Here is a 15000-nt window from a genome sequence, read left to right on the forward strand (position 1 = left end):
TGTAGAGAATAAAGTGTGAACTGTGACCCAAGTTCAAGAAGCAGCTTAGGTGCTAAAATAGCCAGGCATGAAAGGATGGGAAAATTAGTGCCTTTTTTGGTTTGTCCATCCTAGCGAGAGGGAAATGGTGGTCCCATGCAACCTGAGGCCTGCTTGATAAATGTGGCCACAGATGGGGGGCACACATGGGCATCAGTTGATAAGCTGCTAAATCCAGGAAAACCCACACAACCTACCCCAAAAACATCAAATCAACATCACAGTACTGTTAATCAATAATAAATGTTGAACCAACACAATAGTGGGCAATTCACAGGTAACACTTTTGTGTTAAGCTCCTTCTCCTTCCTGGACTTCATCAAAATCTTCCAATCATAAAAATGTTCATATCCCCTATTCAAATGAAAGCAATCCCCTTCACAGTTTTTCCTGTAATCTTTACAACACACTGCAAATACATCAAAAGTGTCATTCAAACCTGGCAGTATTAATGAATTTAGTCTAATTTGCCACCGAAGTTCTTTTTCTTCAATCAGATTTTTCCAGTTACCACCCCTGAGACCTATTTTAATTTTATCCAAAACCAAATCTTAAAATGTTTAAAATTACCACAATTATTTGAATCTTTTGCCAATGCACTTTTCATTTCCTTATTGTGGATATCACGAAGATGCTCATAAACTCTTATTTAAAGCCCTATTAGTTTTCCCACTATAGAAGCAGGAACAAGTTTGGCATACCGCAATGTACACTACCCCTGCTGTATTGCAATTAATGTAGCCCAGACTTTTAACCCTATATTTGACACTTTTAATAGACACTGAATCTTTATTCCTCATGAAAGGGCATTTCTGACTTCTCCCACATTTACACATCCCACATATTTTCTCTCCTTTATTTTTATTTACTTTTTGAAACCGTCCTTTTAAGTTATTATTTCTCTTAAAAATAAATTTGGGTACTGTTCCTATAAACTCCCTAAATTCATTATCAAGCATTAAAGGCAGCCAGTTGTCACTAACTATTCTTGTCAATTCCTTTGTGTTCTCCGCATATGTAATGACCATATCATTCTTGGAAGGACCCTTGGTTTCCTTAATTTCCTCACTGTCAAAGCATTCGCTTAAAGTGGAACATAAAACCCACTATACATCTTTAAAACAACTTCATCGATTAGTGGCAAATTAAAATGTTCTGGGTATCCTCTCTCCAAGAATATCCCAATCAATTTGTTCATTTCTTGTAGGAAAATATTTTCCCCTCAAAGTCATACTTGCTATTTGGACAGTCTAAAATTTCACTAATCCTCTTTTTTGGTGTAACGGGTGTTGACTTTCAAAATGTAAATAAGAGTTTTAGAATGTTTCTTTCCTAAAAATATAAGAAAAGAACTCTTGTTTATCGACATCTTTTATAAGATGGATGTTTAAATAATTAATACTTTCAATGGAAAAATTAATAGTGAATTTCAAAAAAGATGTTGTTTCATTCACATTTGTAAAAAGTTGTTGCAGTCATTCTATCATACCTGTCTAAAATATACATACATCAAGAAATCTGAAATATTTTCTTATACAAGACATATATTTTGACCTAAAAATAAATTTCTTCTCCCAGAAGTACATTATCATGTTTGCATAAGTCGGTGCGTATCCCACACCCATTGTTACTCCAGATTTCTGGATGTAATATTCCCCTTCATAATAGATATAATTACTTGTGAGAACAATCACCATCATTTCCATCAACACCTAAATCAATCCAGCACTTAAGAATTCAAATTCCATCAATATCTCCCTAAACCATTTCAATCCTAGGGTATGCAGGATGACCGAAAACAGATCAAGTACATCAAGTGCAACTAATACCAGATCATTTACAAATAGATCCTGAGTAACCATTTCTAAAAAAAATGCCATGAACCTCTTAACCAAATGTTGACATACCAGTCCAAACCTTTTTAATTTAAAATCAATAAATTTCACAAGGGGTTCTGTTTTCAAGCCTCGGACATCCACTATAAGTCTTAGGTGGGTGGGATTGTGAATATCCTTGTAGATTTTGGGTATGCCAAAACCAATAGCTACTTGGAGATAATCTACTTTTAAAAATTCAGACTCAATTCTAATAATTTCATTTTACAATAGCAGTTGATCCAAAAATAAGTCAATATGGCTATAGCTGATGCTCATCTCATTAACAGATGAAATACTATATTGAGTGCCATTCATTAATAAATTATACAACCTACTGCAATAATCAGTATTATCCATCATCATAATCTCCCCACCTTTTTCCGGTTTCATTATGGTTTTTGATACTAATAATTCATCTGGTGTCAGATTTCCACTTGAACTGGATTTTTTATTACATAATTCTTTCCTAAATCCCAATTCACAAACCCTTTCAAAGTCATTAGTGTTCTATGTAGTGGAGGGTGTTCTTTGATTGTACTGTCTTGATTCCTTTCGGGAATATTAGTTCTTTTTTACAGGCATTTTTTGGAGATACATTTATTTTATCTAAATCATTAATTCTTTTTAATGTCCCTATTCCCACTTGTGTTAAAAGACTGAAAAATAACATATTGTGGACTGTACTGACTATCTCCAAAGAAGTGATCACACAAAACTGGAAAAATGAATTTACTCCCTTATTTAAAGGATTTGTAAGCTTAGCAGTTGAAGTAACTCATGTAGAAATTATTACATTCAGATTGAGAAGGAACAGAATTGCCTCTTGCCTCAACGTATGGACAAAATTTAAAGAACTGCTTGACGAGCAAAAAAAAAAAAAAAAAAAAAAAAAACATTTTGGAATTGAACAGGCAACAGGAATGACTAGAAGGTTGATGGACACTCATGAATAACTTTCTTTGTTTCTGTATTTATAAGATTAGGTTTTTCTTACTTTTAAATATGTATGTACATTTCTGATTACAAATTTTGGAGTGATTATGTTTTATGAAAATTGAATGAAAACATTTTCATAAAAACACTTTTCCAACAAAGATCACGATCTTCCAACTTTTGGCCTGATTTATTTTTATGAAAAGAAATAGTTAATTTTCCTAAGAAATAATTTCAGTTCAATAACAGAAGTCACTAGATCATTGCCAGCTGATGGAAAGAAATTTAAGCCCCTTTTAAATAAGCTCAAGTGTATATCACCACTTCCCAAATGGCTGAAGTTAAATATTTTAAATCCCCCCCCAGTTCAAAACAGTACCTTTTGTGATATCCATCATGAGAAGATCACTGTTCACTCATGTGTATGCACATGTTACATCCTCATTAAATGGGAGTGCTTCTAAATCAACAAACATTTCCCAGATCAATTACAACCACAATTCATCAAATTCCTTCCTTGCCTCTGATTCTGCTTGCCATGACCTTGTCTGGCCCATGAAGTTTCCCCAGATTTGTTGTCATCCATCTGATTGCCATTCTGCATTTTGTTGCTTATCCTCTCGGACTGTCAACGACTGTGCTTTAAAGAGGCATCAACACTGGCTGCATTCAGACTTCTAGTAAATGAATTATCTTTCTCAAGTACTTGATCAATCCACTTGATTTCTGGTCTTGGGTATGCCCCCACCACTTTGGTGGGAAATAAGACTAAATTCATTAATACCCCTAGGTTTGAATGACACTTTATGTATTCATAGTGTGTTGCAAAGATTATGGGAAAAACTATGAAGGGGAGGGGTTTCATTTGAATAGGGAATGTCAACGTTTTTATGATTGGAAAATTTTGGATTTCATGTGATTTGATTGGTTGTACTTTGACTATGTTTTTATAAGTTATTTAATATGTTTTAAACTTATTCTGATGAAGTTCAGAAAGGACAAAAGTGCTTAATGTAGAATAAAGTGTTGCCTGTGGATTACTCGCTATTTCCAAATATATTAAACAAACAGTGAATCCAGTGCACTCCAAAAAGAATACAGTCTTCTTTTTTGGATTACTCACTAGTGTTGGTTCTACATTTATTATTGGTTTTTATCTTGGTTGGTCTGGGAGTATTGTTAATCACTTTAATACCCACTTTATCAATACAGTCATATCTGACTGGTGACATATCCAATAAAACACTCATAGTCCCCGTCCCTCCCAAATATGGTAACGTCCTTGAACATTTCTTGCCAACCTGCTCCAAAACTCCTTCATAAACTAAAGCCCACTACCAATGACCCAGATAATTTTCCATACACTGTATGTAGCATGGTTTTGGAATTATTAATGCAAATTTGAGCAAGCAATATTTGACACCTACAGACATTGTTAGGATATAACTGCAGAAATACTTGGAACATCACTTGATTTTAATGAGTTAAAACAGCAGCAGAAGCAATGTCCTATCCCATAACAATCCTGATAAAAATATCTCTAGCTGAACATGCTGTCCCATCAGTTTGGGAAAAAAATCATTCATTATGCCCCTTCACAAAAGAGGTACAGCCACTGAACTTTTCAATTGCAAACCAACAGCTACATTATCACCCTTATCAAAAATAGTAGAGAAATGCATATAGAAACAATCAACAAACTGCTAGGAAAAACAAGTCTCCACTACACAACATGGTTTTAGACCCCATCATAGCACCCCTACTGCTCTGCTGATCTCCACTACAACCATAAATACAAAAAGTGAAGGTGACTTAGTTTCAGCACTTTTCTTAAACCTAGCCAAAGCTTTTAATACCATGCCTCATCTCATATATTCTTCAAAACCTCTCCTCCATAGTCCTAGCTAAACCCTCCGTACATTGGTTTCACAGTTAAGTAAAGCACAAGCTGCAAAATGGTAAACTAACTTTTCTTACTTCCCCATAAACATAGAAGTTCTACAAGGATCAGTCCTCCTCCAGCTTCCAAATGTCATCATAGTCCAAAACACAAGATTCCACATTCGTCTGCTCTGCTAAAACTATGCCAAAACTATGAAAATTCACAAAAGACTAATTATCATGTTGTCAAGTCATGGTTAAGTAATTCACAACTCCTACCCCCCCCCAAAAAAAAATACAATCTAATTCTTTGTACTCCCAAACAATATGCATAAAAGGCATCATTCATCTTAACCTCGGACAGCAACACCAGAATCAGATAACTCAGGCAAGGAAAGCTACTACGTGTCATCTTAGATGATCGGCTAAAACTACAACTAGACCTCCACAAATCACAACCTGCAAAAAAAACCCCTCAGAATCTTATAGAGATACCTCACTGATACAGCCAGAAAATATACAGTCACTACTTTTGTACTTCCATCTCTCCTTTATGCTGCACCCATTTTTATCAACCTTCAGCTCACACTTTTAAACAAACTGGAACAGTGTTGTTATAAAACAGCAACATTTGCCACCAACCTGCACTTCAGAGGACACTACTGTCTGGCTCTCAGAGGAAAAACTAGTTAGAACTCCCACACTACTAAATCACACACCAACCTCACAACAGTAAACAGACATCTCCATAGTCAGAAACTACCCATCCCTAATCATTCAACCATACTCCCAAACATGGCTTTACATATAAATTGCTTCTCAGTATAACCAAAGTGAACAACAGTGCAGGAGACTCCCTGTATTCATCTAGTATTGCCAAGGCCTGGAACCACATCCCATTAACATTGAAATCATTCCAGGAAGTAAGCTCTTTAAAAGATGCATTAAAATCTCACATGATGGACAAATGGCACTGTTCCTGCATTCCCACAGGCTAGTTCTGTAACATCTGTGTTTTACTACAGGCTGATCTCACCACTAGTCGAACTTTGTGCATATATCCTGCAACTTACCCAACTGACTCCCAATGCCAGATGCTTTGCACCCCTCAATCTCTCCCTGTATTACTTGCACTTCTGCATAGCTCTTCCTAAACTCCAATCCCTGCTCCCATCCACCCCCACAACTATTCTAGCACCCCCTCTCTTTTTATCTCTATTACTACATAATCTTCCTAGTTGCTCTCTTCCTGCCCTCACCCCCTACACATGCAGTCCTTCTTGCCATCTTTTCTGCCTGTATTCCTGTTCCTATCCATGCTAATGCATATCGCTTGCTACCATCAATCTCATCAACATCAAGGCACGCGTCAATATATAGTATTCATAGGTTCATAGGTAGGTAAGTAGGGTATCAGCCCTAGGCCCTATATAAGCCTAGCCAACAAGTTTCCCTGGCTTTCACACCCAAGAAAGCTATTTTCCTGTGCCTCTGTCGAGCAGAGCCCAGAAGTGATCCTCAGGGTGAATTTCCTAATTCCCATCCATTTATCAAGATTCTTCTTGAAGAGTGCTAATGAGGAACTTTGCTTGACATAGACAGGTAGCCTGTTCCAGAGTATGGGAAGTCTCGGACAGGAAGCTATCCCTCCAGCATGCCCTGTTTATTGTGGTGACAAGGTTTAGGTCCCTAGAGCGTGTATCCTGGCGGGATTGGGATTTCTTTAGGTGTAGCATGTCCAACAGCTATGGGTTTGACATAGCTTTGTATGTTCCCTTCTCTGCTGCCTAATTATTTTCTTCCACTTTTGATTCTTTCTTTCTTGTTCATTCACTGAATCTCTTTGATACAACCAAAACTGTAAAATATCTTATCTTTTCTTCTTTCTCTAAAGACTGGGATTCTAAATACTAATATGAAAATAAAAGTCTACATTAAATCAGCGAACGCTGATTTATCGACCCCATGTAAGTGAAAGCTTACAATCCTGAACACTTAGAACAGCGATTTTTTTTCCAGGGAAAAAATCTTCCAAAAAAGAAAAAAAAAAAAAACTTTAAAACATTACATAAAGTGGGGGGCTTTGCCCCCCACACCACCTGACATGGGGGGCTGTGCCCCCACACACCCCTACTTAAATATACCAACTCCGAGATCGCACTACAGTGATGAAAATGGCAAAATAACAAAGGCAGCCAAGCGATTTCTTTCCCAGAGAAAGAATTCACTTATATGCCATTTCGATATTTTGCCATTTCGTGCTTTCAAGTTCGATCAAGATGCATTTGAAAGAATACGTCTTCGATCATGTAATAGGGAACCAAAAATAATCCCTCCAAGAAGACTGCCATTTTTTAAACAAAATGCATGGTTCATATTTGATATGCTGTTTGGGTTTTTTTCTTCTCTGCTACGCCAACAAATGGAAAAGAATCTACAGTACAACTGAATTAGACTCATAAGGTCACCTTGTAAATAAGATATATGATGCTATGTATACTTTACATCTTGATGTATTCTGCAAATGTATGCACACTGTTTAAAATATCATGTACTCTGAAAATATCTGTATACTGCTGGTACACTTTTAGTCTGTGTAATCTGTGTAGCTTCCTTTTCACCCTGGTCCTCTGCTGAAAAGGGGTTTTGCTAAATCTAGCTAGATTTTCAGAATAATCAAAGGCAAAATAAAATAAGTAAATAAAACTGACAATCTCAACCCAGTACCGGTAAGTTCTCTAAGCGGTGTTTATACGAAAACATGTATACATCATGGGTAGGGCATAGGATGTCCATGTAGTAAAGCAGGTGTCCATGTTAGCCACCACTGGGTGAGGTCAAGGCCTTACTAGAAAGTTCACCATAGCTTGCATCCTATATACAGTGACTCTGCTAGGAAATATACCACCATAAGCCCACTGAAGTAATCAAGAGAGTCTCCTATGTAAATACAGTGTACACAATCAACAATTTTAGCCAATGACTGTTCCTGTAGTCAATTGTTCTAGTTCTACTGGAATTAACTAGACTCACTATAAATACACTTTCTAATACTCCTTCTCATAACTAGCATTCTTTAGAAACTAGTTTCAGCTTTATATTGTGTTGCTCTCCTTCTATGCTCTATGTTACTTAATAGGTACATATAAGCAGAGTATACAGGTTACCATCAATAAGTGCAACAGATTTATGAACTTACTTTATCTATTATACCATGTTTCTGTTGCTATGACTCTCTTTTATATATTATTGTAACTCTGAAGCTTTTCTTCCTGGACTTTCGCAGAAAAGGGGTTCCATGCTCTGTTAGTATTTCCTGTTAAACAAACGCTTTCTCTCCTCTATCTGGGAGACACGCAAGAATGGATGCCACAGGACCCTGATCTTTTGGGGGGGGGTGAAGGAAGACAGAATTACCAGGGTTAGGGAATGGAGGTGCACACCACCAGTAGGCTTTGATAAAGGCACTGATGTGGACAACAGCACAAAGATCGCTCATGGCTACCAGGATGACAGCCCCTCCAGCCAACTTACTGTACTAAGTAAAGCCTAGAAAGGGGGAATACATGGGCAAAGTCTGACTGGGTGCTGATTTGTAGGTTGGCAGTCATGAGGTAAAAAGGACCTATAGAAATAACGGACTGTAGAACCAGCAACAAAATGAGAAATAGTGCCAAAACAAGCTACAAAATGACAAAACGAGTAAATAATGATGAAAGGTCATATCACAATGATATAACCCAGTATTTATTTATTTTGAATTTGTGTACTTGGTAGGTGGAGTGGCCTGAGGACATTTTTCTACCATGACCTGGCAATGAGTAGTCTTTAACAGCCATTCTCCCCTAAAGCTCACAACATCTTGATAATATCTTCTATCAGTTCATCTGAGCCAACTGCTTTCCATGAATTCATCTTCCTTAAGTACGTATTGTATTTCTCTAGGACGGACTGTTGTGCTCTTTTACTGTGGGATGTGTTTGGGACAGCACACCTTCTACCGGGGTTTCTTCAATCAGAACCTGCTACAAGCACTCCTTCATTCCAATGCATGATGTCCCCAGGATTGGTGAGCACACTGTTGCTGGTATTCCTTATAAATGGTCTCTGATGACTATCTTCTTCATCTTTCTGCCTTTGCCTTGCAGCCAGATAAGAGCTTTTTATGCCATCTGCTGAGTCACTTTTTAGAAGATGCTAGTGTTTCTTTGATGCCTCCTTTGCCACAGCAACTGCTCTTTTAGCCAGTGTTACCCAGGTCTTTTCTGTCTCCCACTTTTTCCTGCAGTCCTTTCTTTTGATAAGCTCAAGAACGTTTGCAATCTGCCACCAGCTTTTCTTATGAACCTTATTTCCATAGCAATTTCATTTTACAAATGGCTGTCTCTGGTCCATATTTTATGTTTTGTTAGCTTTATTTTACTTATTTATTCATTTAGTTTTTAAACAGAGGATACATTTAGATAGTAGGGCCTGATTTATGCAGGGAGAATTCTTTGTGGGGATTTTGAGTAATTATTTTTACTGCATACAGTGTGCGTGTGTGTGTGTGGTTTTGTGTTTTTCCTTTTTCTTAACTGGAACTGAAAGAGGGCATCAGAGTAACATTTATTAGTAGTTCTGGACACACACAAATAATAGGTATTTTAAAGACATACACAGAAAATAGATATTTTAAAATTTGTACATTCCAAAAAGTCTCACATCATCTTATAATACCTTAATACCTCGGGTATGTCATTAGAATAAGTGTGTGTGTGCATGCACGTGTGTATAGATAATTTAGTGCAGCCACTCAACCATCTTGTTTCTAGCAGATGAGAAAAAGCTGGAGCATCCAACGAAAATGTATGCAGACTTGGGTGACCACTACTTCATTAAGTATCTCCATAACAATACTATAACAGAGATGAGATATAGTAACATCTGTATGATTCTATCAAACTAGTTATTTATAGTAGAGAATGTCGTGTTTTTGGAGTGCCAATTACACAATTATTGCATTTCTTAACCAAAGAAGGGGGTCTTGCCATACTCTTTATGAATCAGACTGTGACACAACCTAACTACAATACAGGTCAAGTATGCTAGAGGTGTGGGGGGGGTTATGTCTAATTGCTGTATGCCTGCATTATGCTTCATTTCACTTGTTCTGGAGAACATAATTTGGGGTCTTTGTTCTCTTTTCAGGAGAAGGAACATTCCTGTATTTGATGATTTTGCAGACTCATTGGTTTTGAATTACACCTTTGTAGAGTAATTATAGCATATGCCTCCAAAACATGTGAAATGCTTGCCAACCAGGAAAAAATGTGTATATTTAAGAATCTGGTCTGTTAAAGCTCTTATGCAAACACTGTAACCAGTAACTGAACCTCTGTCTGGCTACTGCATGAATCAGCATCCAGGAAACACAAAAAAATTCACGGACATCAGAGAGACATTCATCAAATGTTATTGTAAAAACACTGAATGCAATATATAATAATATTCCAGATCGTTTCTTTTGTTGGTACAGCTGTCCTGTATTTCAAACATAAAGCTGAAAAGGATTTTGTTTTTCAAAATAATTCTCAGGTGCAAAGCTAAAGGAAACTACAAAATAAAAAAAAAAACTTACAGTGGCACATTCAGCATAATGAATTTGTGTGTGTGCATAACACAGGCAACATGCAGCCATGTGTATGTTCCTTAAGAGGCTGTTCAATTAAAACCCACAGACATGATCACACAAATTAAGAATTCTTTAGTGTACTTAAAACCATTGTGGGTGTGGAAGAACAGGCTTATAACGTACCGATTAAGTCATGAACATCAGGAGCTTGATGTTACCTGTATTCTAAAATGAAATGTTTGCTGCACTACAGGTAAGTATTCACATATACATATATCTGACACAGGATTAGCTTATGTGTTTAACAAATAAACTTTTAAATAGAGCATCACTCAACAAACTGATACACACTTGTGTACATTTAGGTAAACTATACACAGGAATCAAGCCATGATAAGTGACAGCTGTTGATGTGTTGGCAAATCTGCATTTCTAACACAGTAATCCTTTTGTCTACGTAACTGTGGTTTAGCTCCAGACAAAGGGCTCATTCAGTCCTAAAGCTTTGCAGGCTGTACTGCAAAAATTCATGTTTGTTCAATAAATGGTGTAATCTCACCTCTGTCTTCTTTTACCTATATCTTATGTAAATACCTTGAGTCATGCTATTGTTTTCTGAGGAATCTTTTTTTTTTAATCAGTTAACCGGATAACACTACTGAACAAAAATCACCTCTTATCAGAAGTGACCCAAAATGACTGGTTTTGTTAAGTGACTTATTCAGTCATACAGTGTTCTATAAGGTTGCTTTGTTTACCACTGTACCTGTAACTGAAGAGCATCGAGCAGAGCATTACTGACAAGAACAGCAAATGTAATAGAAAGCATAATAAGTACTAAGCAAATAAAGTCCAAATAAACCCCTCTCATATCCCCCTACTTTTATATTCTAAATCTGTGGATTCACAAGCCTTGGAAATTTAAATGTTTTTATCTTCTCTCAGCTGTGAGACTTTATAGAGTTAGAATACAAGCATGTGAATGTTTGTGTGTGTGTGTGGGTGGGGGCTTAGTTCCACGTCATTGGGGATGCACAGGCCTTGTCCCAAGACAAAAAAAGTAATTTATCTACAAGTGGGCTTTAGCCATTCGTGTCTTTCAGTAAGCATTACCTGGTAGTGTTTTATGTGACAAGAAATGACATGGTAAGTCAATGTAGAAACGTGAAAATGGCCAACCCAAGGGCTGTAGAATGAAACTCACCTTCTGAGTTACGTAAAAACATAAGGGTGCAGACCAAGTATAATAATTCACCTACATGCATCTTTTGATCTAGCATGTGAGCAATATGGAATAATATAACTACTGCTTTCATATCAGCAAGACGAAAATACATATAATTTCAGACAAAGCTGAAATAATGCTATTCCACAAAACTTCCAGTTAAGTCACATGGCCATATTAGTTAGCATATGCAAGGGGCTTCAGAAAAAGAAAGGAATTCTGTACCCTGATTGATGAATGATTAGAAAGAATCCAGGATGGAAGAACAATCTAGACACCAGAAACTGCCATAAGAAATGCAAGCCGCATTTCAACTGATCAATCTCCACAGCTTAGAAGAACATAATTCTTTTAAAACAAAGCTGGTAAATACATTTGACACATTTTTTTTTTACAGAAGCAGAAATGAATACCCGATTTCTTTTCCAAAGCCATATTAGGGTAAAGTAGGGAAGGCTAGCTTTAGTGTGTCATCCTGTCTCTTAGGAAAAATATAATGGACATAGCTGTTTGTGTATTTTTGTGTGTTCCCTTAAGAAAAATCAGTGATTGAGTTATTCCTGGGCATGATATATGGTTTTTGCTATCAGCCATAGGGATGTCTTGTACATCTGAAATCTAGTAGCAGTAGCTTCGTTTAGCAGAAGGAGTAGATAACAGTCTAATATTAGGTAACTGTCGAGTAATAAGCTGACATTACACATCTCTTGAAACAGTAATACCACATTTGTTCACCGGAGCTTCAAAAGACTAGAACAGTATTCAATCTAAATGTAGACTAACAGAGCAACCTGATTAAAATAAAGACAGAGGAAGAGTTTCTTAACCAGAAACAACGTGATGTCACTTACCTTTAGTAGGCCCAAATGAGTCAAAGGAAATTAAACAGCAGAACTCGTCAGAGATTTTGGATGCATGCCCTTGTGGTCGTTAGCCTAGTAAACACCTATGAACCTATAAAAGTCTTTGCATCTAGTGAAGAAGCTCCTTCCAATTTTATACTGGGGGGTATGGACATCCTATTTCTCAGGATCAGAGGCATATAAAAATGAAGTCCTAAACAGACATCACAGTTAGACCATCAGCAATGACAGGAAAAATTAGAGAACATTACATTACCCACCTGCATACCAGCCCAGCGATATGCAGAAATCATCAAAAAAATAGGAAATAATTATTTATTCATTTTACTTTACATTTGTTGACCAGGATAGTCAATTAATGCAAAGTCCATTTTCAGAGGTGGCCTGGGAACAAAACATTTATTACAAACATTTTAATCAAGAACAATGAACAATTCATAAGGTACAATTTATAAACTGAGATTAGTAGGCAAAAGCTAAGACTCATTTATTATTATAAAATAATTATCTTGAGTTTATATACATGTAGAAAAAACAGTTAGAAAATGAAGAGGAGGAAATTAATTCAGAAAAGCCAGATGAAAGCATTAGAGTCGTAGGACAATGTAAAAAAAAAGAAAGACATACGAATAGTAGAAACAGAAGGAGTAAAAAGGTAAACTAAATGTGAAAAGGTAACAACATGAGTAAGGGTACTAGAGGGGAGAAGGAAAAAGGTATGAAGGTGAGGACAGGTATACAACAGATGATGAAGAAAGAGGGTGGGACTGAGAATGCATAATTAAATAAAAGAATGTGGTATCAGAGGTCCGTATTTGATGACAAGTAAAAGAAATAAGGTGTGGGTAGTAGTGCGCTCATGAGCAAGATCAACAGTACGCTAAGTACGTTGTGTTAGATGTGAGCAAAGGATATGTACAGCTTCAGGTATAACGTCAAGCCCAGTGATGTGTTAGATGTAAGGTAAAGGATGTGTACAGCTTCAGGTACAACTTCAAGCCCACTGATGTGTTAGATGTAAGGTAAAGGATATGTACAGCTTCAGGTACAATGTCAAGCCCGATGATGTGTTAGATGTGAGGTAAAGGATATGTACAGCTTCAGGTACAACGTCAAGCCCGATCATGTGTTAGATGTGAGCTAAAGGATGTGTACAGCTTCAGGTACAATGTCAAGCCCACTGATGTGTTAGATGTGATGTAAAGGATATGTACAGCTTCAGGTACAACGTCAAGCCCGATGATGTGTTAGATGTGAGGTAAAGGATATGTACAGCTTCAGGTACAACGTCAAGCCCGATCATATGTTAGATGTGAGCTAAAGGATGTGTACAGCTTCAGGTACAATGTCAAGCCCACTGATGTGTTAGATGTAAGGTAAAGGATATGTACAGTTTCAGGTACAATGTCAAGCCCGATCATGTGTTAGATGTGAGGTAAAGGATGTGTACAGCTTCAGGTACAATGTCAAGCCCAGTGATGTGTTAGATGTGAGGTAAAGGATGTGTACAGCTTCAGGTACAATGTCAAGCCCAATGACGTGCTATATGATGTTTTTTAAACTGGCAAATGCTTTTTGATTGTCATTTCTAAGGTTTAATGGAACAGCATTTCATAATTTGCTTGTGTAGACACTGTATAGTGACTGACCATGCCCGTTATTTGATTTGTAAAAGTTTATGGGTTGGACTGAGTATATTTCTCTTTGGAGCATATTTATTAATTAGGCTAGTCAGGGCTGGGAATCTGTTGTTTAAAAAGTATTTTCCATGTAATTTTTAGCTGATGTAACATCAGTAAATAATGTAGCTTGAGACTGTTTACTGCATTTGTAAGGTAATGAAATGATGAATTTGGTTAAGTAGAAACAACTTGTTCCCTAACTCTGTTATAGTCTTTAGGAATCATATGACTGAGCCTCACTGTTGGACTTTGTAAATGGGGTTGGGGGGTAGGGTGCTCGTCTTCTTACCCAGGTGCTGGTAAGCTACTACTGCTGCTACTGGGCATGAAGAGTGGCACAGTTCTCAAAGGGTGGTCATTCTCAAGTAACCCTGAAATATGTACTTTAACTGTGGCCAAGGATGATCCTGCATTCTCCATACTACAAGCTTAACTACTTTACAGAGACATGTATTTCATAGTCCCACTGTGTAATTTCATCTGGCTAACCAAGCCTGGGTCCTGGCCTCTGCCTGTGTTGGTGAACTTCTAATCAATGCACATCATCAGCTCTTTAATCTGTGACACAAAATTATGAAAGTTTGTCAACTGTGCTTTATATCTGACCATAATGCATTTCTTTAAGTAACTGTACCACCATGTTCACCCCTTCATGTGCCAAAACATGTTTACCCATCTAGTCATGGGCAGTGATCCAATATGTTGTATTGTAGCATTTATCCCATAAGAGTATCCAGTTTTATGTTATGTTCTTAAAATAAGTTACAGTTCTTCATGTCCCTATGTAGGTAATTAATTTATTTATTTATCTGATGTTTGTTAACCGGTTAAGTGAACTAGTTCAAATACCCGTTTCAAACATGACCCAGACCAAAGTATAAAGAAA

At 36.9% G+C, this 15000-nt stretch overlaps 1 protein-coding gene across 1 annotated transcript in view; it reads right to left on the reverse strand.

Moving 5' to 3' along the window:
* ADCY7 (adenylate cyclase 7) overlaps positions 1-15000 on the reverse strand; it is a 2777509-nt gene that overhangs the window by 1703161 nt on the left and 1059348 nt on the right. The gene's annotated exons all lie outside the window — the stretch shown is intronic.

Source organism: Protopterus annectens, chromosome 8.part1, assembly GCF_019279795.1.
Source record: "Protopterus annectens isolate FY-2018-M chromosome 8.part1, PAN1.0, whole genome shotgun sequence".
NCBI classification, from domain to species: domain Eukaryota; kingdom Metazoa; phylum Chordata; order Ceratodontiformes; family Protopteridae; genus Protopterus; species Protopterus annectens.